Source organism: Rhagoletis pomonella, unplaced genomic scaffold, assembly GCF_013731165.1.
Source record: "Rhagoletis pomonella isolate Grant_MI unplaced genomic scaffold, Rhpom_1.0 Rhpom_scaffold_00003, whole genome shotgun sequence".
Lineage (NCBI taxonomy): Eukaryota > Metazoa > Arthropoda > Insecta > Diptera > Tephritidae > Rhagoletis > Rhagoletis pomonella.
This window is the reverse complement of record NW_023458557.1, coordinates 81274143-81300228: the sequence shown is the minus strand read 5'-3', so window position 1 is coordinate 81300228 and position 26086 is coordinate 81274143. Positions and strand designations below refer to the sequence as shown.

Below are 26086 nucleotides of genomic sequence, written 5' to 3'. Positions count from 1 at the left end.
CTTGGAAAAATTTGCTTTTTGTGTTTTTCGGCCGCCAACAATTCAATTTCATTCCATTCCAATAGAATTACAATTCTGTCGTGTGTACAATCCGAAACCGCTGTAAATTCTGTGAACGAAATTACTTACATATATGTACTTGTTTTTATTTTCTACAAATTGGCATTTCTCGCTCGCTAAAACAGTAACACCAAATCTACCCTAGCCTTCTTGAGCAAAAAGTGCTATTCACAGCGTAAAAGATTTCACTGACAACAAACTTGACAGCTGACTGGCGGATGTGACATATTTTCAACGCCTCTCGCATGAAAAGACGCTCAACATTCCGGCTTAGCTGTAGATGTTCGCATTTGTTATTGTTATTATTATTTTTTTACTTAATTGATATTCAACAAATGTTTATCGCTTTATTGTTAAGTTATGGCAATCTTATAAGTTGTATTGTCTACTTTGGTACTTTGTTTGTGGCAGCTGTGAGCGCGTAAAAACGTCACTTCAAGTGATTTAAATAATTTACTTATACAAAATTTATATCAACTGAAATAAGTTATTGTTATTATTATTATTATTATTATTATTATTATTATTTGTGTGTGTTTCGAAAATGTACGAGCTACTACGTCTTTACAAGTGGCAATTAAGTTTTAGTAATGTTAATTTTTATGTACATATTTATGTCATTCTCACTTAATTTTACTCCACTACTTAACAATTGTTTTTGTTTTAACAACCCCCTAAATTAGCATGTCTGTCAACTCAAATATAAGTTTTACAATTAACTGTCGGTCTTGTAGATAAATATTCGTAAATATTTAAACTGTATACTTGTCAGTAAATTAATTGTCAAAGGGACGAATGTACTTGAAAACAAATGTACAGATGTATGTACATACATATGTACGTACTTGTGTCTGTAAAATGAACACACTGACAATCCCTGTCAAGCCGATATTATTAAAATTAACTTCATACAACAAGTAGTTAGCGGTATTGACTTATTGACTGACTACCCTGCAGGAAATTGAATTAGTTTGAAAGTAATTTATAAACCACTTTATTTTCAATGATAACTAATTGAAATTCCCACTATTTGACCTGCAACAAACTCATTTTCCCGCATGTATTTTCAACTACTTTAAAATGAAATTTGCTTAAACAACTTGAAAGTCAGTATGTTTCGTTTGAATACGCTTGCGTTCTGGACTTCACAGATGCTTTTTCATACTTCCAAGACACACATTTTTTTTTGGTTTTTTTTTTTTTTTTAGCAAAAAGAGTATAAAAATTCGAAATATTTACTCATTGCATTTGTTTTAAAAAGAAGTCTTTCAATTAGTTGATTAAAAAAAAACTCACTTATTTCCGTCAGGGTACTTAAAGCCCAACTAGTGAAGCGAACAATGTATATGCTGAGTATGAAGTAGGTACATATTTATGTACATAAAATCATACATATGTATGCATGTAAGTACAGTGCCAGATTTTTATCGAGTCTTTTGCCATAAATTTGTAAGCGTGGCACGTAAGCCATATTTTCGCGCTTCTCGCCTTCGAGCCTGTGGCCATAGCCGTTTTTGGTGCTTTCACAACCTTGCCTAAAAGCGAGTAAAAATCTATTTTTATTTAACTTACGTAACTCGTGGGACTTTATTTGATTGGTTTTTTTTTACTCTCGATTTCTACATTACGTTTTCAATTTAATATTACAAATTTTCGTAAAAAATCGCTATTTTGCATTTTTACGATGTTCCTCGTAAATTGTTACGAATCCATTTTTCACTTTTCATATTTTTTTTTTCGCAGAGTTAGTGTTTTATATACTTCACATATGTATCTATGTACCATATTAGGGTGCATCACAAACAAAAAACACTTGCGGTTTTTTCACCGGAATTATACAATCAATTATATTTTAAGACTTTGGCGGAAGAATATTAAGATTTATGTAAGCTACACCGATTGGAAAATCACTCAAAAATCATATTCTTTTATGCAGATCTTTTAAGCTCAAATCTTCTATCGTCTGAGGTGATTTCTTCCAAAATTGTTTTTTAAAAATCTAATGTTATTTATAAAAAAAAATTGGTATTTGCAGGTGTTTTTAAATAGGTCCAGCTCACTAAAAATTTAATATTTTTCTGAAATATTTTGGCGAAAGTTTTAAATTTGCAAAAATATTAATATTTCCGATGGAAAAACATCACGGATTTTTATATATATATTTTCTTTTGGTGTAGAGTGCTGCACCCTAATGTATATGTATGTGCAAATGTGTGTATGCACTTATGTAGTTATGCGGTAATTTGTTGACATTTTGCGGCGCGTAAACTCACAATGAATGCTAATTAATCAGTGCTTTTTCAAGATGCGCCGCACGTGATGCCTTGCGCGAGGCGTCATCATTCATAAGCTCGCGGGTGACACGGGCTTGTGCAAAGCCGCTGCTACTGTCATTAGCTATGTATACATATATGTACATAAATACGAAAAAAGTTCGTGCTACAAATATTTTCCTGATTAATTGACGATGTCATTCGTAACAGGCGTACATATTTACATATATACAGTCAGCGTCAAAAATATACGAACTCGTGTTAAGTGCAAGAAATACCATGAAATTTTCATCGCAATTTTCTATTATTAAATTCGATTTAAATTTTAAAGTGAATTTACAATCGCTAAAAATTACCGTCGATTTTTTATTTATTTATATTTTGCATACCAAATTTTTCGTATTATAATTTATAGAAATATAGTTCATTCCACAGCTAAAATCACAAGAATAAATTTTTTGTATTTTTATCGAAGGTAACATTTATTGACTCAAAAATCATCGGTAAGTTTTAGCGATTGAAAATATCACTTTAAAATTTAATCACTTAAAATTTAATGATTGAAAATTTCGATAAAAATTTCTTGTATTTTCACCGAATTCTGTTTAAAAAAATATAAGAATATTCTTGTGATTTTTGATGTTGAATGAACTATATTTTTATAAAAAATGGAAAAATTTGGTATGCATATTTTTGGCGCTGATTGTATGCACATTAGACTGCACCAACATACAAGGAAAAAAAATAAAATTCGTCATACAATCTTAAACTAAACATTTTTTTGTCAAGGCGAATTCCAAGCAAACCTAGGGGTCGCCATTTAACATTTTTCGGTAACACGTACATTCGGCAATATATTTTTTTTCTTTAAATAGTTCTACTAAGATAATCAAAATATGTACTTCCTTAGCAAAGCTTTAATGATTTTTTGTGAGCTTTAACTTGCTGACATTATGATGGTAGCAACTGAGAATTGATACGTAAGTACTACAACGGGGTACTTCAGCTCAATGAACTTTATAACAAAAAAAACTGCCTACTCCAGGCAAAAAAAAAACAAAAATTCGAATCGAAATACTTCATTAGAAAAATTTTAATGATTTTTGGTGAGCTTTAATATGCTGACATTAGTGTGGTATTAACTCAGAAATGTGTTTCGAACATTTTTCCGGTGCGGTGTAATGTGCATGAATATCGGAATTGTTTTCGGTATATGCAAATATCTTCAGACATATGTACATACTTATGTAATATATACGTATGTAGATCAGTTATTTTTCGGGGTGAAAAAATACGCAACTGAATTTACGTTCAAATTACTTTCAAAATGATTTTATCCCATGCATACGTAAATATTTCAGTCACAAAAAACGGGTGTACATACATACATACATACTACATATATGTAAATACATATCACAGTTGCCCTAATTGATCAAGCGCGGAAACCCACCGCTTTAATTGGTAAAAAATCAAAATTAATTCGATGTCAACAATGCCGAGGCACTTGTTTGTGTCAAATATGACACCTAAATACCAATTGATCCCCCAGTCTCTGCAGCAAGTGCGCAGATTCAGAGTAACATCGCATACAACTCGAATACTACTTTACTTTCTATTACAATCTCCTAGGATAGTGTACTGAGTTTACTTAGAGAGAGTATAGTATTGGCCGATAGCTTCCGAGTCTGAAGTTCCTTGGTATTATGGCTACCGACGGCGGTATTATTCCTTCAGAAACACTCAATGCTATACTATGTACACTGAGGGAAATAATGCATATTAAAAATGATTACTTTATATTTGATTATCGTTTCAAAATGTTCGTATTTAAATATAACATTTTCGTACAAAAATTTAGCACGCACGTTTTTGAATGTTCACATCTGAGTATGTATATGTGAGTGCATATATGTACATGCCCTACAGAAAAAATTATCAATTGATAAAAAATAAACAACTTGTAGTTACGTTTTTTGCGGGATTTCTATAAAATATAAAACTTGTAGTTAGCTACAAAATTGTTTTCTTTAGTAGTTCTTAGTTAGTTGACATCAAATGCAGAGGTAAACACCCTTGACTACCTCTAATGCACCTCACACATTGCCAGTTAACAACCTATGCTGTTAAGAAGAAGACCGGCACTGGAACTCTACCGAGGTTCCTCAACCGAGGCCATTTCTAATGTATTCAATGAACAGCTCCATAGTCGAATGCCCATGTGTGATCTAGCGACCCTTCGCCTAATGGCAATGCGTCGGTAGACTCTGGAACTTCGAAAAAAATACACAGAAAAACGCTTACATAATCCTGGCTTAGTGAGTCAGTATCATAGCTTACCTGCAGCATGCCAAATTGGCTCAGTTACGTTTTAATCTATGTCAGGTACCAAAAGTGCACTTTTGGGCTACTCCAGTAAGCTTAGTAAGTAAGTAAATGCCAGCTGAGCTAATTTTTCAACAGCGAGAGAGAATGACTGTTGTATACAATCCGAGGAAAACCGAAAAAAAAACTCCAGAAGCATTGTCCGGAGGATACATCAGGCTACGCTGAGCATACTTTGAATTGCCATCTTATTATAACTTAAACAAGTTTTTATTGGTTAAACGCGAAGAATAAAAATCTTTAAAGAATATAACAGAACAATGTACGCAGATGTGCCTGATTAGCAATTTAATTGGAGTTTAACAATAAATTTTTTATAGAATCCTACGGATCTCTTTATTAGCATGTGCTTTCAACGCCTATAGATTGTTTAGCTGATTATCGCACATTATTTACTATTCAATAACTATCAATTTATGTTGGTCAACATAGTTAAATGCTAAACATAAAGTATCGGTAACGTATTTGTCTATCAAAATCGATATGTTCAAAATTGATTATCACAATCATCATATCGATATTAAATATGTATATGTACATATTGTAGATATATCTGTATGTATATATGTATGTATAGCCTCAAATTGTTTACTAAAAAAAGCGTCCAATTTATGACTCTTGCAAATATTTTAAAGCAATATTGGATTGTTATCTGAAAAACGTAGGAATTTGTAAATATCTCAAAAAAAAACAAAGACTAGGGCAATCCATCTAAACGCGTAAATCGCGTAAATCGTGATCACATAAACCTCGAAAATTTGCTTAATTTTGTATGGAAAACCAGTTTATTTGCGAGGTTTACACTGTTACGAGGCATTTACGCATTTAGATGAATACCCTGAATATGTAATTTGAATTGTGTTAATTGTTGGTGATAATTGAGTATCGCACGCATTATTTACTTGGCTTTTAGTAGCTTTAGTGATGCGTTTTCCTTTCGATTTATTAACTTTTTTACTTACTCAATTCTCGTGTGTTATGCATTATATGTACATACATATGTATGTCTGCAGAATTGATACGATGATATAATTTTTATATAAATGAAGAGTTGACAACAGCAGTAAATAAATTAAACAACAACCTCGGATTGTGAATATACATTTGTATGTTATATGGTTACTTATCATAACTTTACCACACTCACATATATATTGACAAGAATTGAGCATTTATCTTAATATTTTTTAATTTTAATTAGTTGTTTATAAAAAGATAGTATATTCCTTAATAAAAACCCAATAAACCCAGGATTCAAACTTTGTGCAACTTTTTGAAAAAAGTCAACAAACTTTCGTAAAAATTTCGAGCTTTTTAATTAGATTTTTTAGAAATATTTTGAGTATACAGTTTTGTAGCGCATTCATTTTTAGTGCAATTAAGTGCAAGTTCAAAGTAGCTCCGACTTACCGTAAATTTTTGGGATTTTTTTTTTTTTTTGTCGGAGGTCTTGCTCATTTTCGTTATATACAAAAAATCGTCGAACATACTTTGTATGCAAGAAAATGGCCGACATCGCCAACAAAAAAGTCGGAGCTACTTTAAACTTGCACTTTATAATACTGAAAATTAATGAGCTACAAAACTGCATACTCAAAATATTTCTAAAAAATCGAATTTTTTTTTTTTAATGTTGCACAAAGATTGAAACTTGGGTTTTTGTTAAAGAATATACTATGCTATTATAGGCAAATATAAAAAATAAAAAAACAACATCTTGTCAATATGTGAGTGCCGTACAGTGGTCGAAGAAGGAATGTTTTACGCGAAAACGGCATATTTTAAAATTGTGATAAATTAACCGGCAGTTTTATTCTTATTTAGAAATATCCAATGAACTCAAAACTGATTCGTACTTTCTAAAATATCTGCTGAGCAAGCCGTTTAATTCAACGAATTTGATCGCGGCACGTTCTTACAGTTATGAGTTGATGGCTTTCTTAAAACTTTTTTTTTATGGAAACTTTCAATTATAACAGTAATTGCTAGTTTGGTGTTAAATACTTCTCAAACATAGAAATATATGATTTCATGTGATATATTACATAATAACACTTGGTTGCTGAATTATCAACACCTTAATGACACGGCTTATTTTTCAAGAAATATTTTCTTCAAAAAGGTATAACCAACTAGTAAGGTCTGGTTTTCACTATGTCAAATTGTCGTCAAATAAGAGAAAATACATTGTCAAATGGGTACAAAAAGCGGTTTATCGATTGATTTGGATCAGGATAGGTCTTTAGTCGTGTACATGCGCTGCGAAATCGGCTATCTCTCAGTTTTTGCCGGCCCATAATATCATCGGTAAAGGTATGGATAAAGGAGATTAAGTCGTGTCAAAATGTGTCGCCAAATTTTGGCGTCAAAATATGACACAGTGAAAACCAGTCTTAAGGCCGAGTAGGATCTTCATTCCTTTACCAAAATCTAATCCAAAGGGCCCTCTAAGGATAAGAATCGAGCCTTTAAATTCCCTCATGATGCCCGTTCATTTTATGTGGCGCCGAAACATAGACGTCTCGCTTCGCTCGGAGCCGCTCGGCTCGGCATCGCGTTCTGTTTGTTCCTTCATCTGTGTTACAACATCAAATCCTACACCACAAGTTGGAGGAGTAACTTTGCCTAACACTTATGGCTAAATCACACGATTGGTGCTTTTGTACAAATTTGTAGATTTTGACACTACAGGGTGCTGTAGTTTGGAATTTTTTTATTAAGCGAAAGTTTGAAGGCGGAAAGCTGCAGTCACAACAAGGAGCCGAGAACCTTGGAAAATGGCTCTCATCTTCCAATAACTTCGCATCGCTGCGTTAGGCGTGGTTGGGTGACCAACAAAATCTTTCTTTTCTTTCTTTTATTTCGTACACAAAGTCGAACAAGGATGAGAAAGTACTAGTCTACGAAAGACCTATGATCCCGCTTACGAGTACATAAGAAGATGGAATGATGAACTCTATGAGCTTTTTCATGATTCGGACATATTAAAAAAAAACAAAGCAAGCTTGGACATGACTTACGTATGGGGGATTGGGCTCTGGTAAAAAGTTCCTTCTACTCCACTCGGCACTCATGGGTAGGCACCGGAATCTGGGTGCAATCGAACACATTGGAAGGACCAAATGCTGTTGAACCTGTCTAAATTTTGCATGGGGTAGCTGTTCGAGCAGATAATTAAAAACTGACTTGAAGCTTAAGTAGAGAGACACATATAACTTTGGCTTTAGGAAAAGGCGCTCAGCGACTGATGCCATCGAACTGGCAAAGTTCATAGGGAAAAAGCGATTAAAAACAAAAGTTGGCTGGTTGTCACGAAAGAATACTGTCTGGTTGTAACGCTAGATGTAAATAACGAATTTAATAGTGATGGTTGGAAAGAAATAATGCGCGCATTCTTTTTCATCAGAAAAACTACGTCCAAATTCTATTTAATTTATTTTTATTTTTTAATTTGCCACTTTTTGACCTTCCACAGGACATGCTGGAAACATTTTGTAAACGTACTTCATATCAGCATCAAAAAATATAAAAAACGAGGTCGGTCCAATTTTTGAGATAAAATACGACCAAATTTTGTTGAACCGTGTAATTAATTTAACTTATTACGAAATTAAAATTTAACTTTTAAACAGATGGCAACCCCATTGAAATCACTCTACAAATTCTAAACGTTCAAACTAATTATTTCTTTACGCTCTCTTGTTTGACATCCATATTTCATATAACCTATGTAATAGTTAACTAAATTGGACTTTTCAAATAGGTGGCAACCCTTTTAAAAATATTTTCAAACTAAAACCTTCTTAAACTCTTTCGTCTAACACCCTTGTCGTGATACAAACATATGTACATATGTAATTCATTTATCGAATTGCCTTAATTTAAATTTAATTTGCTTTTTAACACATATTTCAGAAATAAAGCCTTTCTAAACTTATTTCATCTAACTTATTGAAAACACATATTGCTAAAGCTCCAATCTATATTATTGATCAGTTTGAATGTAACTTTTTTAAACATGTGCCAACCCTCTTCAAATATTCCAAATGTTCAAAACAAAGATTTCTTAACATTCTTTCATTTGACTGCCGTATTTTTATATGTCGTATAATTTTGGTATTGGTTAATTAAATTTAAAACAGGTGGCAGCCATTTTCAAAAAATATTTTCAAGCTAAAACTTTGTTAACCCTCCTTCGTCTGACATTGCAATACATATTTTAATAAACTGATGAATTCAGTTGAATTTGATTTTTGAACATGTGGCAACCCCGCTAAAAATATACATAGGTCAGAAATACGATTTTTCAAAGCCCCTTACATTGATACCCATATTATAGTAATTCATTTAACTTTTTAAATAATTTGAGTACAACTTTTTGAACAGGTGGCAACCCCCTTCCAACACTTCAAAAATATAATTGTGTCCAAACTGAATATTTCTTAACACTCTTTCGTTTGAAATCCATATTTTGATATTTCATATAAGTTGTGTTTAAGTTAATCAAATTCGAGATTTAAAGCAGGTGGCAACGCTCTTTAAAATATTTTCAAACTATTACCTTCTGAAATCCCTCTGGTTTGTCACCCATATGCTGGTACATATTTCTCCTAGCTAATTCCTTTAATTCAAATTGAATTTGAGTTTTTGAACAGGTGCCAACCCTGCTTTAGTTAAAGTAATAAACAAAGCCGTTCAAAGCTATTACCATTGAAACCCATTTTGTAATGGTGTATTTATTTTTTTTTAAATAGTTTTAATATATAATTTTTAAAAGGTGGGAACTCTTTTCAAAAAAGTAAAACCCTATTACGCATCTGCAGTCCAAGCCTTTTAATTTGATGACATTGATTATTAAATAATTTGAATTTGAAAATGAAAATGAAACCAGTTTTCACATCTACAGACCAAGCGCTTTAATTTGACACCATATTTTTGAAAATCGATCGAACGGTGCAGATCTAATGTCCTGAATAAAATAAAAAAATAACTTCACAATTATGTATGTATGTATATTAGGTATCAAAAATCGTTTAATTTACATACATACATACTTACATCGTTCATTTACGTACATACATACATAATTATATAGCCAATCGCCTTTTCTGATTACATATGCATCAAGCAGAAAGCATTTCAACGCCAAGTGTTAAAAACTTAAGCAACAAGAACAAAAGCAAATTTAGCAATCAATCAATATTCTGCGCAAATTTTGATTGATTGAGGCTATGATTTAACTTTATTGTATGTATTATTTCTCTTTTATTAGCTGATTAGAAGTTCGACTGCAGTGTGCTGCTATTTATCGCAAGCAGCAGCTCTACGTAGAACCAGTTAAAAATGGACGAGCGGATAATTCTTTATAACGGGTGATTTTTTAAGAGCTTGATACCTTTTTTTTTAAAAAAAACGCATAAAATTTGCAAAATCTCATCGGTTCTTTATTTGAAACGTTAGATTGGTCCATGACATTTACTTTTTGAAGATAATTTCATTTAAATGTTGACCGCGGCTGCGTCTTAGGTGGTCCATTCGGAAAGTCCAATTTTGGGCAACTTTTTCGAGCATTTCGGCCGGAATAGCCCGAATTTCTTCGGAAATGTTGTCTTCCAAAGCTGGAATAGTTGCTGGCTTATTTCTGTAGACTTTAGACTTGACGTAGCCCCACAAAAAAATAGTCTAAAGGCGTCAAATCGCATGATCTTGGTGGCCAACTTACCGGTCCATTTCTTGAGATGAATTGTTCTCCGAAGTTTTCCCTCAAAATGGCCATAGAATCGCGAGCTGTGTGGCATGTAGCGCCATCTTGTTGAAACCACATGTCAACCAAGTTCAGTTCTTCCATTTTTGGCAACAAAAAGTTTGTTAGCATCGAACGATAGCGATCGCCATTCACCGTAACGTTGCGTCCAACAGCATCTTTGAAAAAATACGGTCCAATGATTCCACCAGCGTACAAACCACACCAAACAGTGCATTTTTCGGGATGCATGGGCAGTTCTTGAACGGCTTCTGGTTGCTCTTCACTCCAAATGCGGCAATTTTGCTTATTTACGAAGCCATTCAACCAGAAATGAGCCTCATCGCTGAACAAAATTTGTCGATAAAAAAGCGGATTTTCTGCCAACTTTTCTAGGTAATAAAATTCAATGATTTGCAAGCGTTGCTCGTTAGTAAGTCTATTCATGATGAAATGTCAAAGCATACTGAGCATCTTTCTCTTTGACACCATGTCTGAAATCCCACGTGATCTGTCAAATACTAATGCATGAAAATCCTAACCTCAAAAAAATCACCCGTTATATGTAAGTATGTACACTAGAGTGGTTCAAAAACGCATGAGAGAAAGTAAATTCGGAATTTTAATGCCGCCACCGGCTAGGATTGTTCTATACCGAACAAAATAAACTCCCATTTTTTTATTTTGAATAAAAAAAATTTAGGGTGTCCTCAAAGCATTAAGCGCTAAAAGTAAGGGTCTATTTTTTCGATTTTGGGGGGGTTTTGGGGTTAAACTGCGTGTCAGTCAGTGGCGGACCTACGAGGGGTGTTTTAATACATAGACGCCATAATATACATATATATATATGCGCCATATCAAAACACCCCCTGTGGGTCCGCCACTGACTGAAACGTAGTTCAAACCCCAAAACCTCCCCTCCCCCCGCTGGATCCGCCACTGATTCCGACTTTACTTTTTTGGACCACTCTAATGTACATATACATATGTATCTCTATGTGATTGTAATACACGAGCAGATGAAAGTACATAATTGATTGAGATAATAAATTTTCTTCCCAAAAACAATAAGGAAAATAATAATGTTGGTAAGTAAGCGTAGCTTGTGGCTAATTCTGATTATTGCAATTGTTAACGAAGTGCACAAGTGCTATTGGCGTTAGTAGACCAAGTTATCTTTGAGTTTATATTTATACGCACCTAAGTATTTACATAAGTTTGTCTGTGAATCTGCTAACAAGAGACAAGAGTACTTATATTTATATCTTTCAAGTACCTACTTACCACAAATTCCAGCAAAGTGTTTGATAGTAACTTGATTGTAAATTAAGTAGAACGTACATTTGTTAATACATATGTACATACATGCCAATGTGTAGAATAATTTCCAATTAGCTGTACTAGCTAAATATTTCTAACAAAATTCTATATTAAATATATTTATTAGGGTGCTTCACCAAAAAGAATTGCGGTTTTCCACCGGAATTCTAAGATCCATTACATTTTAGGACTTCCGCTAATATATTTCAGAAAAAAAAAAATTTAGATTTGCCTGCAAAGATTATATCTCTTTGATTCGTTTGATAAAAGCTTAAACTCTTCTATAATTAGAGGAGATTTTTTGAAAAAAAAAAAAATATAAAATTATTTTATTGATAAAAACTCAATTTTCGGAGATGTTTTCAAATCGGTAACTGAAATCTTAACATTTTTCTGAAATGTTTTGGCGGAAGTCTCACAGATTTTAGAATTCCGAGTATTTTTTTTTTCTTTTGGAGAGTGATGCACCCTAAAACGCATACTACTACTCGTATTTTTCAATTACTTGTTTTTTTCAATGAAATTCCTCACAATAAAAAGTCAGTCCCATTTTACGTTCTTTTTTTCATTTTTAATTTTATTGTCACCAATAACTGATATTTACTGAAGTAAATCCCGGATCTGAATAATCATATTCGACCGATATTTTATATATGCATATAGCTCAAATAGGCACCTGCTGGTTCCGAGTAAATATATAGTATAGCAGCCCAAATCTGTTCCTCGATTAATTTTTAGTAATCCATCCAGCGGTTTTAGCGCCGAAGGGCAACGAACACACTCGCTTACAAAATTTCACATTTTTAATACTTAAATTTTAGTAAATTTATTTTACACGGCAAAAAGCTTCGCCAATGGTCGCAGTCGAGTAGAAAGGTTTTACTGCACTTTTTCCATTAGGTTCGTGGCTACCGCCAATGGTTGCCGTATTGAAGGATCATTTCACCGTACGACATGCCCAAGCCATACAAAGGGTTGCGCTTCTCACTATATCCACGTCATTGTAAAGCTCGTACAAGCGATTTTTTAATTAGGCTAAACCACTACAAACGCTAACTGCTAAGATATATTTAGTAAAAAACGTTGGAAGTCAAGAGCGTTAGCACTTCCGGTCTAAATAAAAAGTGCGATTCTAGGTATTTAGATCGCAGTCGTGCGAAAGTTGTGCATTTTAATGGAAAGTGTTGAGATGATTCCACCCGGTTGTCCTCCAACGGCCAATGTGCCGTCAATACAAATACCAGATTAAGAATTTCGGCTTTGTGAGCCTCAGGAGATCATTTGATCGCCTTCGGTCTACGCTAGGTCAGAAAAAACTTCATTTTCACCCATTTTTCATACAGGTTTTATTCCACTGCCCGTGTTTCGATTAATCACATTCGCTACGCGTTTAGGGAAGAACATAAACCAGAAACTATTGTAGACCAAATGGCAAAGGATGAGGCAAATCAGCAGCTGTGCAGCTGTCTCTATCTGTATGACGTACTGAAATTCGTAAAAGCCACCAAATGGCTTTAAAGGCTGATTCACATACAACTTTCTTCGCTTTGCTTGATAGTCTTTGCTTTGACGTATAAGATCGATGTAGGCATATGCATGAGTATGCTCACATAAAAAACGTTTGAAGCAAAGCAAAGCAAAACGAAGCAAAATATTGGGCAACACTCAACTTTTGCCCGCTTTGGCAATTAGCTGTCTACATTTATCTTTTCTTGTGCGCTTGCATTTGCATTTAATGACAAAAATAGGGTAAATAGGAATTTTTATTGCTATTATTAATGCATATTATTATATTGCTATCTATTTTACAGATAAAAAATATGGAGGAAAAGGAGAACGCAAAAGCTGTCAAAGCGTTTATTGTAGCATACCTTCTGCGTTTCGCGCTTTGTTGTCAAAGTTTGAACTGTCAAGCAAAGCGAAGAAAGTTGTATGTGAATGGCCCCTAAGTTGCACGAGTTGTGGAATCAAATTGGCAAACTTGCTAATTGCTTGTCTCCATCCAATCAACCTTTTGACGTAGATCGTGTTTGTACGGACATTTAACACGGTTCAAAGACTCTTAACTCGCATTGCAAATGCGGACTGCGGCGACACGCTAAACCATATTTCAATATGTGTTAAATAAGTGCAGGTTTACGCAAATTAACTGATATCTCAGCATAACAGCTATATCTAATCCGATGAACGATAATTGTTTAGGTTATATGCGTGAAATGTATTCGATCATCTTATCTTGGCCTAATCACCCTTGATTATTAAGCTTTTTCATTCCTCCATAAAATTCCCTATGTGATTTTTCGTTTTGTTATGTGTAGATAAGAATTAGAGTAGCATTCGCTTTATTAATTTCTTTAAAACCAAGATTTATTTATATTACTTTGGCTTAAGAATGCAAATCTTTATAATAATCATAAATTACACACATACTTAAGTTATCGAACATCAGCTTAGAAGCAAACAAAAAGAAGTTCGCTGTAAACCCCCCGAGTCTGAAGTATTTTTGCACGGCAATGTCGAAAACAAATGTTCGCCTTTTTATATTTTTCGGCGACACCTTACATCGGCAATCAATTTTTTTTTAAGTGAAACTTCTTTAGCAGCGGTTGGCTGGTTGGCAGTAAATTGGCAAATTCAACGGAAATTGGACACGGAAATGGTGCAACGGATATGGTTGGGACAGAAACAAGTGCTTCCTGAATGTATGTTATTAATTTAACAAAAACTTGCTAATAAAGAATAACACGCAGAAAAAGACCAATACAAGAATAAAAGTAAATGTGAATAGCTACTTTAATAGATAAAGAAAAGGATAAACGCACAGGTAGAATTAAAAACAAAAACAAAGATGCGTAAAGATAAAAGCAAAAATGAAGATCAAGGTAAATTTAAATAATTTAATTATATACGGGAAAAGGTGAAGGGGAATACGTAGATAAAGAAAATGATAAACATAAAAGTAAAAACAAAGATAAATATAAAGAAAAAGATGAGGATGAGGATACCGACAAAAGTAGAAATGAAGATAGTGGAAGAAAGATTAAAAATAAGGTAATTATAGAGAAAAGAACATATTTGTACATAGATAGATCCAACATTTTAGGATTTTAGAGATTTTCGAGATTCTCGGGACTTATCGATATAATAATCGATATTTTCATCGATTTTTTTATCGACTTTGTTATCGATTTTGTTATAAATATTTGTATCGATTTTGTTATCGATATTTGTATCGATGTTTTTATCGATTTTCTAATCGATTTTTGTTATCGATATTTCTATCGAATTTGTTATCGATATTTTTATCGATTTTCTAATCGATTTTGCTACCAATGTTATTATCGATTTTTTCATAAAAATTTTTATCGAATTTTTTATCTAAGTTGTTATCGATTTTGTTATCGATTATTTATCGATTTGTTATCGATTTTCTAATCGATTATTTATCGATTTTTTTATCGATTATTTATCGATTTAGTTATCGATTATTTATCGATTTAGTTATCGATATTTTTATTGGTTATGTTATCGATATGTATGTGCATGCTTACATACGTGTGCATATTGGTTGTGCAACAAAATTGATACATACATAGGTAACGTAAGTTTTACTCCTCCAGTGTGGCCCAGGCGCCCTTCCCTTTTTTAATAGTTCTACTGGACTAATTCAAATACATACTTCCTTAGCAAAAGTTAAATGATCCTTGGCGTGCTTTAATTTACTGTTATTGGGGTGGTATGTTTAAGAGGTAGGAACTGAGATCTGCTGGGTAGTACTGGAAAGGGTTACTTGAGGTCAATGAACTTTGGAACAAAAATATTCGCTCACCGAAATAAAAACCTGGAAATATCAGACCTTAAGATCCGACGTTAAATGCCAAAGATATAAGAAAAAATGTAAAAAGGTCAAACAATATTTTTGTCGAAATTGCCATGCAAAAATACTTTAGACTTAGTTGCGTAGAGCGTTAATCAAAAAGATGAAGAAGAGCATATTAAATTCGTTTTCTTCTTATTTGACACTACAGATGTTTGTCGGTTTGGGCCGAGGCCAAAAAACCTTCACCAGTTGCCTTTCTCCTTTGCGGAGTTGGCGCCAGTTGTTCATCCCATGTGCGGACAGGTCCTTCCATTGTATTCGTAGGCGCCCTTCCTTTTGTTGTCCACCCATGGGTGCGGAGTCGAAGAATCTTTTCACATTGCCTAACTATGTTCATGTCTTTAAAATGGTCGTCATTCCATATTCTTCAGCACTCGTCGCCCACGCAAACGGGGCCATAGATCTTGAGTAGAATAGTTCTTTTGAAAGCCCCCAAAGCCTTTTTATTTTTTTTACCATCGTCCATGTTTCTGCGCTATATAAAAGGACGGGCATAAATGAAAGATGTGTAGAGCGTGATTTTCGTTCGTCGAGAGAGGCCTATGCTTTTCAATTGCTTACCGAGCCGAAAGTAGCACCTGTTGGCAAGAGTTATTCTTAGCTTTATCTCCAGACTGACATCATTGGTCGTGTTCATGCTGGATCCTTAGAAAACAAAGTCCTTCACTACTTCAAAGTTATGACTGCCGTGTGTGACATTATGTGTGTTATGCGTGTGTCCCAATGCGCGATGACTTTTTATGTGTTTCCAGAAGGTACTTTGTCTTGTCCGCATTCACCGCTAGACCAACCTCGTTAGCTTAATTTTCTGCTGCTGCTGCGATTCAGATTGGCAGCTCTTAAGACGCCATTAAGCATTAGATTGAAAAAGATCGCATGATCTCGTTTGGTCTTACGTTCTTGATGTTATTTGATAACTTCCAAACGGTCCGGGTTTTTAGTAATCCATCCAGCGGTTTTAGCGCCGAAGGGCAACGAACACACTCGCTTACAAACTTTCACATTTTTAATACTTAAATTTTAGTAAATTTATTTTACACTGCAAAAAGCTTCGCCAATGGTCGCAGTCGAGTAGAAAGGTTTTACTGCACTTTTTCCATTAGGTTCGTGGCTACCGCCAATGGTTGCCGTATTGAAGGATCATTTCACCGTACGACATGCCCAAGCCATACAAAGGGTTGCGCTTCTCACTATATCCACGTCATTGTAAAGCTCGTACAAGCGATTTTTTAATTAGGCTAAACCACTACAAACGCTAACTGCTAAGATATATTTAGTAAAAAAAGTTGGAAGTCAAGAGCGTTAGCACTTCCGGTCTAAATAAAAAGTGCGATTCTAGGTGTTTAGATCGCAGTCGTGCGAAAGTTGTGCATTTTAATGGAAAGTGTTGAGATGATTCCACCCGGTTGTCCCCCAACGGTCAATGTGCCGTCAATACAAATACCAGATTAAGAATTTCGGCTTTGTGAGCCTCAGGAGATCCTTTGATCGCCTTCGGTCTACGCTAGGTCAGAAAAAACTTCATTTTCACCCATTTTTCATACAGGTTTTATTCCACTGCCCGTGTTTCGATGAACGGTCCGGGTTCAAATCCCAACTTTTTTTCCTTTTCAAACTTGAATTTGGTATTATTAACCAATTTTTGGTTCATTTTTTCTCAGTGTATGTATGTTCGACAATATTTTTATATGAAGGAAAATGCAGAAATTTTGCTTGCTATTGCAAGCGTGAAATTTTAATGAAACTTTGTTATTTTTTTTCTTTTTCTAACAAACTTTGAAACTTGAATTTATATGTTCTTTTAATATTTGGACAAATCTTGAAACGCTGCTTTTATAGAATAAGCTATATTTTTATAAAAAAAAACAACTAAAATAAAATAATAAAAAAAAAATTGCTGGTCAAAACTTGTCGAATAGTTATGATAAGCGCTATAGTATTCTTTTGTTTTAAATTCAGAGCCAATACATACTACATACATACTTATTTATTGTCATATATTTATGTATGCCTAGCAATTTTCTTGTCACAAACAATTTACTTATTTTAATATTGTTCAAAGATAAGAGCTCTACAATTTAATTGATATAAAATGTGCTATATACGCTTTTTATCATATTCGTCTTTAGAAAAACATTAGCTACACACGTTTTGCTGTCATTCTTAACTCACATCAATTTGATCGAACACAAATCACGCTCACTCAAACAAATTGCTGCTGCTGACAGACGTTTGCGCACATAGTGGCGGATAGGATATAGACTTTTGGTTGGGGGGGAGTGGGGGGGGTTGACTGGGTCAACTTGTCAAATAAGATTAAATTAACTACACAAAGAAAAAAGTAACACGATTTTTTCAAACATCGTCATTTTCTCGGTTTCCACATTAACAATTTTGAACAGAAAAAGTATTTTATAAAGCATGTTCACATTATCGTAATTTACCGCTCATTCGTAATTCATAAAAAAATCATGCTGAAATCAAGTAATTGTGCTATGTAAAATTTGTCAGAAAATGCGAAATTCGCAAAAATTCGACCAATTCCAAAAATTTGCTATCAAAATTTAAGCTTTTTTAATCAAACTTTTTAGAAAAGTTTTGGGCATGCATTGTTATAGCCAATTTAATGCCACTATGTATAATAAGGTGCAAGTTCGAAGCTGTGCATTTTCTTCGATATAAAAATACGGGTATTTTAGAACATATCGTCGCTGAAATTCAAAAAGTCGTGACTAATAAAAAATTAAAAATCCAGTTTTTGATTGATATGATCGATTTCATCGAATTACAACTCCCACATCATTTCATGAAAAAAAATAAAAAATTTTAGTCACGACTTTGCATATGTAAATAAGTATTTTGTGTGAATGAAAATGCGAAACTCCTCCAACCAAAAAAAATTCTCAAGAAGCAGTGCGAATTTTGAGGTACTTGGAACGTTCACTTTTTGTACTGAAATTGAATGAGCTATAAAATGTCATACCAAAAAATTGTCTGTCAGCCATATACAATGCATCCATGTTTTTTAGGGTTTAAAAGCTTATTTCTAAAGTAGCGTTACTAGCTTGAAGTGATTTGTAAATAAATGGAAGTTTGTAAATCAATGGAAAATAATATTAATCGCAGTTACCAAGAGCTTTACGTTTAAAAAGGCCTTCTATCTTTGGAGTTAAGTAATGTCGAAAGTGGTCATGAATAAGCCAGCTGCGATTTAAGACTTGGAAGTCATCATTACCCTCGAAATTAGGCAGATATCGAGTGAATTGTCTCACGCGCAACCGCAAGCGCCGTAACGGGTGCCTTAGAAGAGCTTGGAGTTGACCAGAATGTAGCAGTGCTGATTGAGTCTATATTTGTCAGCAGGACGATAACCTCTAAGCTTGACAACACCACAATAAGCAGAAAGGTCTGTAGAGGCACTCCTCAGGGAGGGGTTCTCTCCCCTCTTCTCTGGAATTTGGCTGTGAACTCTCTGCTGGTGGCACTAGAGAGGATAGAGCATATGTTGACGACCTGGCAATTTCCGTTAAAGGCAAATACCCAAATACCCTAATGGAGATTCTGCGCTCTAACAGGACCACGCTTAGAAACTGGACAGAGAGTAGGGGACTCAGAATAAACCCCGAGAAAACCGAAGTAGTTCTCTTTACAAGGAAACACAGGCTTCCCATAGTCTGCCCGCTATTCTTTATGGGTGTGAAGATATCCTTGAAGGAGAATGTTAAGTATCTAGGACTCATATTAGACAGGAAACTTGCGTGGAAACCAAATATAGAGGAAAGAGTAAGGAAGGCCAACGTTGCATTATACACTTGCAAACAAACGGTCGGAATCAAGTGGGGGTTAACATCTCGTATTACATATTGGCTGTACACCTCGGTGGTCAGGCCAATACCCTTACATGGAATACTTGTATGGTGGCCAGCAACTCAAAAGGCCAGTTACCTAAAACTACTGAGTAAGGTCCAAAGAACAGCGTTTCTATACATTTCAGGTGCCTTAAGGAACATCCCAAATAAGGCGCTGCAGGTGATAACCAATTTGTCCGCAATAAACCTGATGGGGAAATACGCAACCGCCGATTCAGCGCTCAGACTAAAGAGTATGGTGCTATGGAAGGATCGTCGGTTTGGGCACGCTTCCATACTTTACACTCTGGGTAGTTACAACCAAGAAGCTGACTACTCCGCTTCGAAACTAATCTTCTATATGCTCTTGAAGACGAGCATCCCTTCAAGAAGAGAATGGCAAACACCAAGACCATGGAAAAGGGGGGGACTTGAATTTTTACACAGATGGATCCAAGCTAGATAATAGGGTTGGTTACGGAGTTTTCTCTAAGGAACTAGGACTGGAACTATCCGTCCGAATTCCGGACCACTGCAGTGTTTATCAGGCAGAAGTTTTAGCTATAAAGGAGGTGGCTGTGTACCTTAGTACGCATGCCGTAACGAAGACTACGATTAATATTTTCTCGGATAGCCAGGCGGCCATTAAATCAATGAACATGGTAATGCTGAGATCTAAGGTTGCTTAGGAATGCCTCGCAGCTCTAAACGATATTAGCGCCGTAATCAAGGTCAGCCTCATAAGGGTTCCGGGACACAGAGATATTGATGGAAACTGCAGGGCTGATGAGCTACCCATGAAGGGTACCAATCTACCCCTATGTGAAAACAGGGGCACTATTGGGATACCCATGGCATGCAAATTAGAACTTCGAAATAGCATGATCCAAGAGGCCAACAGGTCATGGCTAGAGGAGGGCACTTGTAAAACAACCAGGCTGCTTTGGCCGCGAATAGAAAAGAAAAAGACGAAAGAGTTGCTGTGCCTCTCAAGAGAGGATATTGCGAAAGTCACGGCTTGTGTAACCGGTTATTGGCTATTTGAGCCTCTTTCTTTGAGGCCTCTTCAAGACTAGGAATTTTCTCCTTCGAATATTGCAGAAGTTGCAGAGATGAGGAAGAGGAAGAAACCGCAGAGCACTTCTTCTATAGTTGCCCAGCTTCGGCCAAGAGGAGAACAGGCTTTTTGGGTAGGCCCTTCTTTAGCTCTCTTACGGAATTATCACGCGGTGGAATAAAACCGATTCTCCGCTTTATAAGAGCCTCAAATTGGTTCTCTGAAGAATAGTCACCGAGGTTCCCGTGTTCTTCAGTGGAACCACAATGGACCTTCAAGTGAGTTGGTAACTTGAACCGACTGCCACATCAACCTAACCTAACCTAATCGCAGCCTAACTGCTATCTAGTGTATTTTAAGGATTACAACTATGTTGTAAAATACGTCAGAGCCAGCTGTCCAAGAAAGTGGCGACTCGTTCGACTTGACGGTGGCATAAGCTACTACATTTTAAAAGTCGAATGACTTCAGTCATAACAAATAATTCGGCATGGAAAACACTTGCAACGTCAGGCAGATTGATTGATTTTATTAATTCCAGGGATTCAGGCAAAATGGCTGCCCCGGATACGCGTTCCATTTGGAGCCATCGATGTAGGTGCAGACGATATATCCGAAGTACCCGTGAAATTCCATTTTAGGTCGTGAATTTCTAATAGATGCCCAGTCTAATCTAAGACGACAAAGGAGAAACTATATAACTATGCCCGATCGGACTTCTTTCTTTTCCTACACCCAGTTCTATGAGTCTTACAACAAACACTGAAGCTATGAAGGTCTAGAGGAAATCAGTTTTTAATATATAACTCTTAATAGTTTTAAATGATTATACTGATTTCGCGAGGCTGCCACCAAGAAGAAACTACGAAATTACTCCACGCTGAGATGTGCCTCTACCAACGTTCCTTGTTTAATATGCAGACTAAAACCCTGGTATACTAGTTATCTTTCCGCCCATAGATTCGGGAGGCTTCAGTCAAGGTACATGCAGTAAAACTAAGTGCACTGCCAAAATGGAAAGACCTCGGATTGGGTCATACCAAAATTCGAGTACTTTTAAATTCCCCGACTACGCAACACCGCCTCTCGAGCTCGATATTAGGAGGGAGGAGGATTCGGTGTAAGGCCTGCAAAACAACGCATGGAACAAAATCTACTAGTATAGAGTTGGATACACTCGAGGGACCTCTTCTAAGGCCTCTGCAGCTTCTTCTAAACAGAGCTCGCTACTCGAATCTTTTCTTAGTCTGCCATCAGTAACCATATACTCCGATAGCCAAACAGCTATTAAGTCACTGGATTGCTATGAAAGCTCATCAAAAATTGCGATAGAATGTATAAAAATCTTCAACAAGTTAGCTTCAAAGTCTACTACCCACATTGTGTGGTACCAAGTCACAGAAACTTACAAGGTAACTGCACAGCAGACGACCTTGCAAGGAAGGGAACCCTTCAAGGAGAAGTCAAATAAAAGATGGTCGGAAGAACCTACGTGTGCGACGACTAGGCAACTCTGGCGCAGTTTCACAAGTAAACATCCGATGTACTCATTCGGTTAGAACGCCCTCTACTAAGGCAAATGACTGGTATTATAACGAATCACTGCTTGATAGGAAGGCATGCTAGCAGAATGAACCTGCCGGCCAATAACTTCTGATCGAGCTCCCGCGACGAGGAATCAATTGAGATTGTAGAACAGCACCTCTGTCGCAGCCCTGCCATTTCGTGTTTGAAAAGGCGCTCGTTTCACCACCACCTTTTTGTCTGTCTAGCAGCCCTAAACGAGGCAACAATTCAAGAAATCTTGCGCTTTATTAAGTTAACCAACCGGTTCTACTTCCAAGTGAACGGACATGATCGAATACGAGCTCTCAATTGATATCACAACGGGGACACTGATACAATTTAAAACTTAATTCAGACAATGGCCCTCGGAAAATTATGGTTTCTCCAACACAAAAAAAAAAAAAAAACAAATTTTTTGTGTAAAAAAATTGTCAAATATTATATGATATTTTAGTGCTTCCCCGTAGTACGTAGGTATATGGCTTTTTTATCACTGTTATAAATATTTGTTGTCTGCTAAAAACACAAACGTTTCGGTGCAAAAAAATTCAGTAAAATAAAAAAAGTGAATCAGTCAAAATAATGACAAAAACCAATAATAACAAAAATAGAGACCCGCACACATCGCAAACCACAAGTCACATGCTTGGCTGAGAATTGACAATAAAGCGCGTTGTTCTTCCCCCTTTTTCCCAGTTATATTTTTTTTTTTTTTGTTTCTCACCCGCAGATCTTGTAACCGCGTTGGCATCGTCACAACATTGTGCACAGCCGCATGCGGTTGTTAAAGCTTGTTATTGATGCGTAGTAATAATTTAGACACTTTAAACGAAAAAAAAAAAAAAAAACAAAATAAAAATAAAAAACAAAAGCCATAACAAAAATCAACCGATTTTCGTCGATGTTTTTTTTATTTGTTTTTTACATGATCGGCAGACGATCAAAGACACAAAGATTGCCTGAGATAAAAAATTTTATTTGTTGTTTTGAAAGTCTGTCAATTTTTATATTCCTTCAGATAATTTTTTTTTATACCCTTAGAATTTACTTTAGTAGGCATTTTCTAGCTTTTTATTGTTTTTCGCTCGATTGTGATAACAAAAAAGCAAACTTTTTTTTGTCTCTCAAAACTACTTTTCTAATAATTTTTTGTTGCCAGATAAAAAATAACATAGTTTTTTACTTTGACTAGTAAAAAATGAAGAACAAAAACCATAAGAAAAGATATTTTTTCCTTAATGTTTTCTTTTTTATTTGTTATTGCGCGATCGGTAGACTTTGTTGTTTGAGATAAAAAATATTTTTTTTTTTTTACTTTGGGTATTAACTTTTTAAACATTTTCTGGCTTTTTGTGTTGTTTTGTGTTAATTACCAATTTTTTAATTAGATAATCTAAATTTTTTGTTTTTTTTGGCGTGATCGGTAGACGATTTTTTTGTTGCTTCTGATAATTTTTTTTTAAGTTCACTATTTACTTTTGTAGATATTTTCTATCTTTTTTATGTTGCTTCGCTGGATTGTGACAATTAAGAAGCAAAAAAAAAATTTCTCTCAAAAATTTTTTCTCAACAAATTTTTTGGTTGCTTCAGATAAAGGATAAATTCTTTTTTGAGTATTTACGATTGTAAGCATTTTCCAGCTTTTTCTGGTGTTTAAAAATCCTGCGGTATGTTATTAAAAAGCAAATTATTTAATTTAAACTAAATTTTTATATATTTTTTGCAGTGATCGGAAGACGAATTTTTTGTTGCTTCAGATAAATTTTTTTAACGTTTTTACCACTTTCTGTTTTTTTTTTGCTGTTTTGAAATATGTAATTAAAGTGGAAATTTTCTATTTTAATGTAGATTTTTTTGATTTTGTTTTTTGGCGTGATCGGTCAACGAATTCGTTTGTTGTTCCAAACAAATTTTTTTCTTATACTTAAAGTTTTTTTGTAGCCATTTTCTAGTGAGAATTTAAAATTGAATATTTTTAATTAAATCCCAGTTTTTCGAGACCAATTTTTGGCTTTAAGTTTTTTTTTTAATGCCCCAAATATAGCAGAATATTCACTCGCCAAAAACCAGTCTTTATAGCGTCATTTAAACATTCTGTTAATTAGGAAAATATATTTTGAAATCTCACATACTTGTATTTTTAGCTGCTTTCACACTACTACTCCAGCCGCTGTGCGTTTACTGCGTTTTTATTTTAACCAGCACAATGCACTTTTGTAAACCCTTACGAAAAAAACCCGTTTTTGTTTCAATACAAGTATTCGATTACGAGTCTCTTTTTTTGTTAATTAAGCATTTTTTATACACATGCCCGTTTTTTTTAAACTTTAATTTACAATCATCCACTCATAAGTACACAACATACATATGTAAAATTTTATTTTTTTTTTTTTGAATACGCGCGCCGGCATCAACTCTCTTTTGCTCTTTTCGAAATTTTCTGATTCCTGTAACGATACTTTAATATAGATGCTCGTTCGTATATGTATTAGACGCAGCTAAGTCAAACACCAACTGACAATGCGCGCAGACTTGTTCGATGCTTTATAGGCTCAAAGTCATAACGAAACGATCATACAGCCAAATAGCCAACTTGCCAACTTGCCAACCCATCAGCCCACAACCCACACCAGGCATGCATATTGATCGGCTTACAATGTATGTAGCAACAACGATCAACAAACGAAATCGCATACGAAAACAAATAACCACGAGAAGTATCTACATACATACATATATGTATATGTTCATTCGTATAAAACAAAACGATTTGATTACGCCGGCAACAACGATCTCGTATCAATACGATACAATACATTAACTGCATACATACTTAAGTATACACCAATGCTATACTAATTTAAGTACAAGTACTTTTTGACAATTTGCAATAAATGTCTGTATCTATCTACATACAGGCATATATTTACATATTTACAGAGAGAAAATTAAACAGTAACTATTACTTAGAATTTTATACCCAATGTACATATAAGGCTAACCAGAGATTAGTTCCTGCAGCTACGAAGATGTAAGTCTGGTAACAGATGTCCAGATTATACCTACATACTTGAAATATGAATTCACCACTTCAAAACGTTTTTGAATTTCGAGGGGCGGGGGAACAGCATTAACGCGGCTTAAAAATAACAAGATATTGTAGCCGACGGAATCGTTCAAAGCCGTTCTCATCAGCCGACTCATTTCATTCAATATTGTTATGCGCCGAGAGTGAGAAGAGGTTATTGAATGTGACACTCAAAATTTCTGGATAATTCACCGTCAGTATTTTGACATCATTGACGTATACGTCGAGCTCTAGCCTAAACTCCTTGGCCCAGGTGGTGGATTTGGCGTTAGAGATTTCGAGTTTCACAAGTCGAGTAACACAACAAACAAACCTTGATAAGGGACGACGGCAATTCATTACAAAATACATCATCTCTCAAAGGGAACGATTCACTGTAGATTTTATTCAATTTTACCACGAAGCCTCCGAAAGTGTTCATTTCCAAAACCGGGTTTCGAGTTATTCGAAAAATTGCAATTTAAAAAAAAAAAACGGACATACTGGTTTTATTTCGTATAGTTTTCATACAGTGAAAAAGCGTATGTTGGTATGAAGTCATGACCAAAAATTGCAGAAACACTATTAGTTAGAGATAGTTTTTATTTACAAAAGCGGAAAGTAAAATGAATTAAAGATTTTCATAAAATCCAGAAATAGTTCCCCGATTGAGTCTCTGTGTTATTTTAATCTTTCATCCTCTATCATCATCTTTACTTTTATCGGTATCCTCATCAGTGTTGCCAGAAAAAAAATTTCGTTTGGAGCTAAGTAGGGTCGAAAAAAATGCTAAAAAGAGCTAAATAATACTAATAGTAGCTAAAAGGAAGAGCTTATTTTTTTTTTAAGTTGAGCATTTATTGACGTAAATTTTCTTTTACATTTT

General features: G+C 34.8%; 1 protein-coding gene across 1 annotated transcript in view; it reads right to left on the bottom strand.

Annotated features, from left to right (window-relative positions):
- Nucleotides 1-24667, bottom strand: part of LOC118735653 (sodium/hydrogen exchanger 9B1) — a 55958-nt gene extending 31291 nt beyond the window's left edge. Inside the window, exon 1 of the mRNA XM_036465540.1 lies at nucleotides 24266-24667. The gene's annotated coding sequence lies outside the window, so the exon portion shown is untranslated. The remainder of the gene's footprint in view (nucleotides 1-24265) is intronic.
- Nucleotides 24668-26086: the final 1419 nt, after the last annotated feature.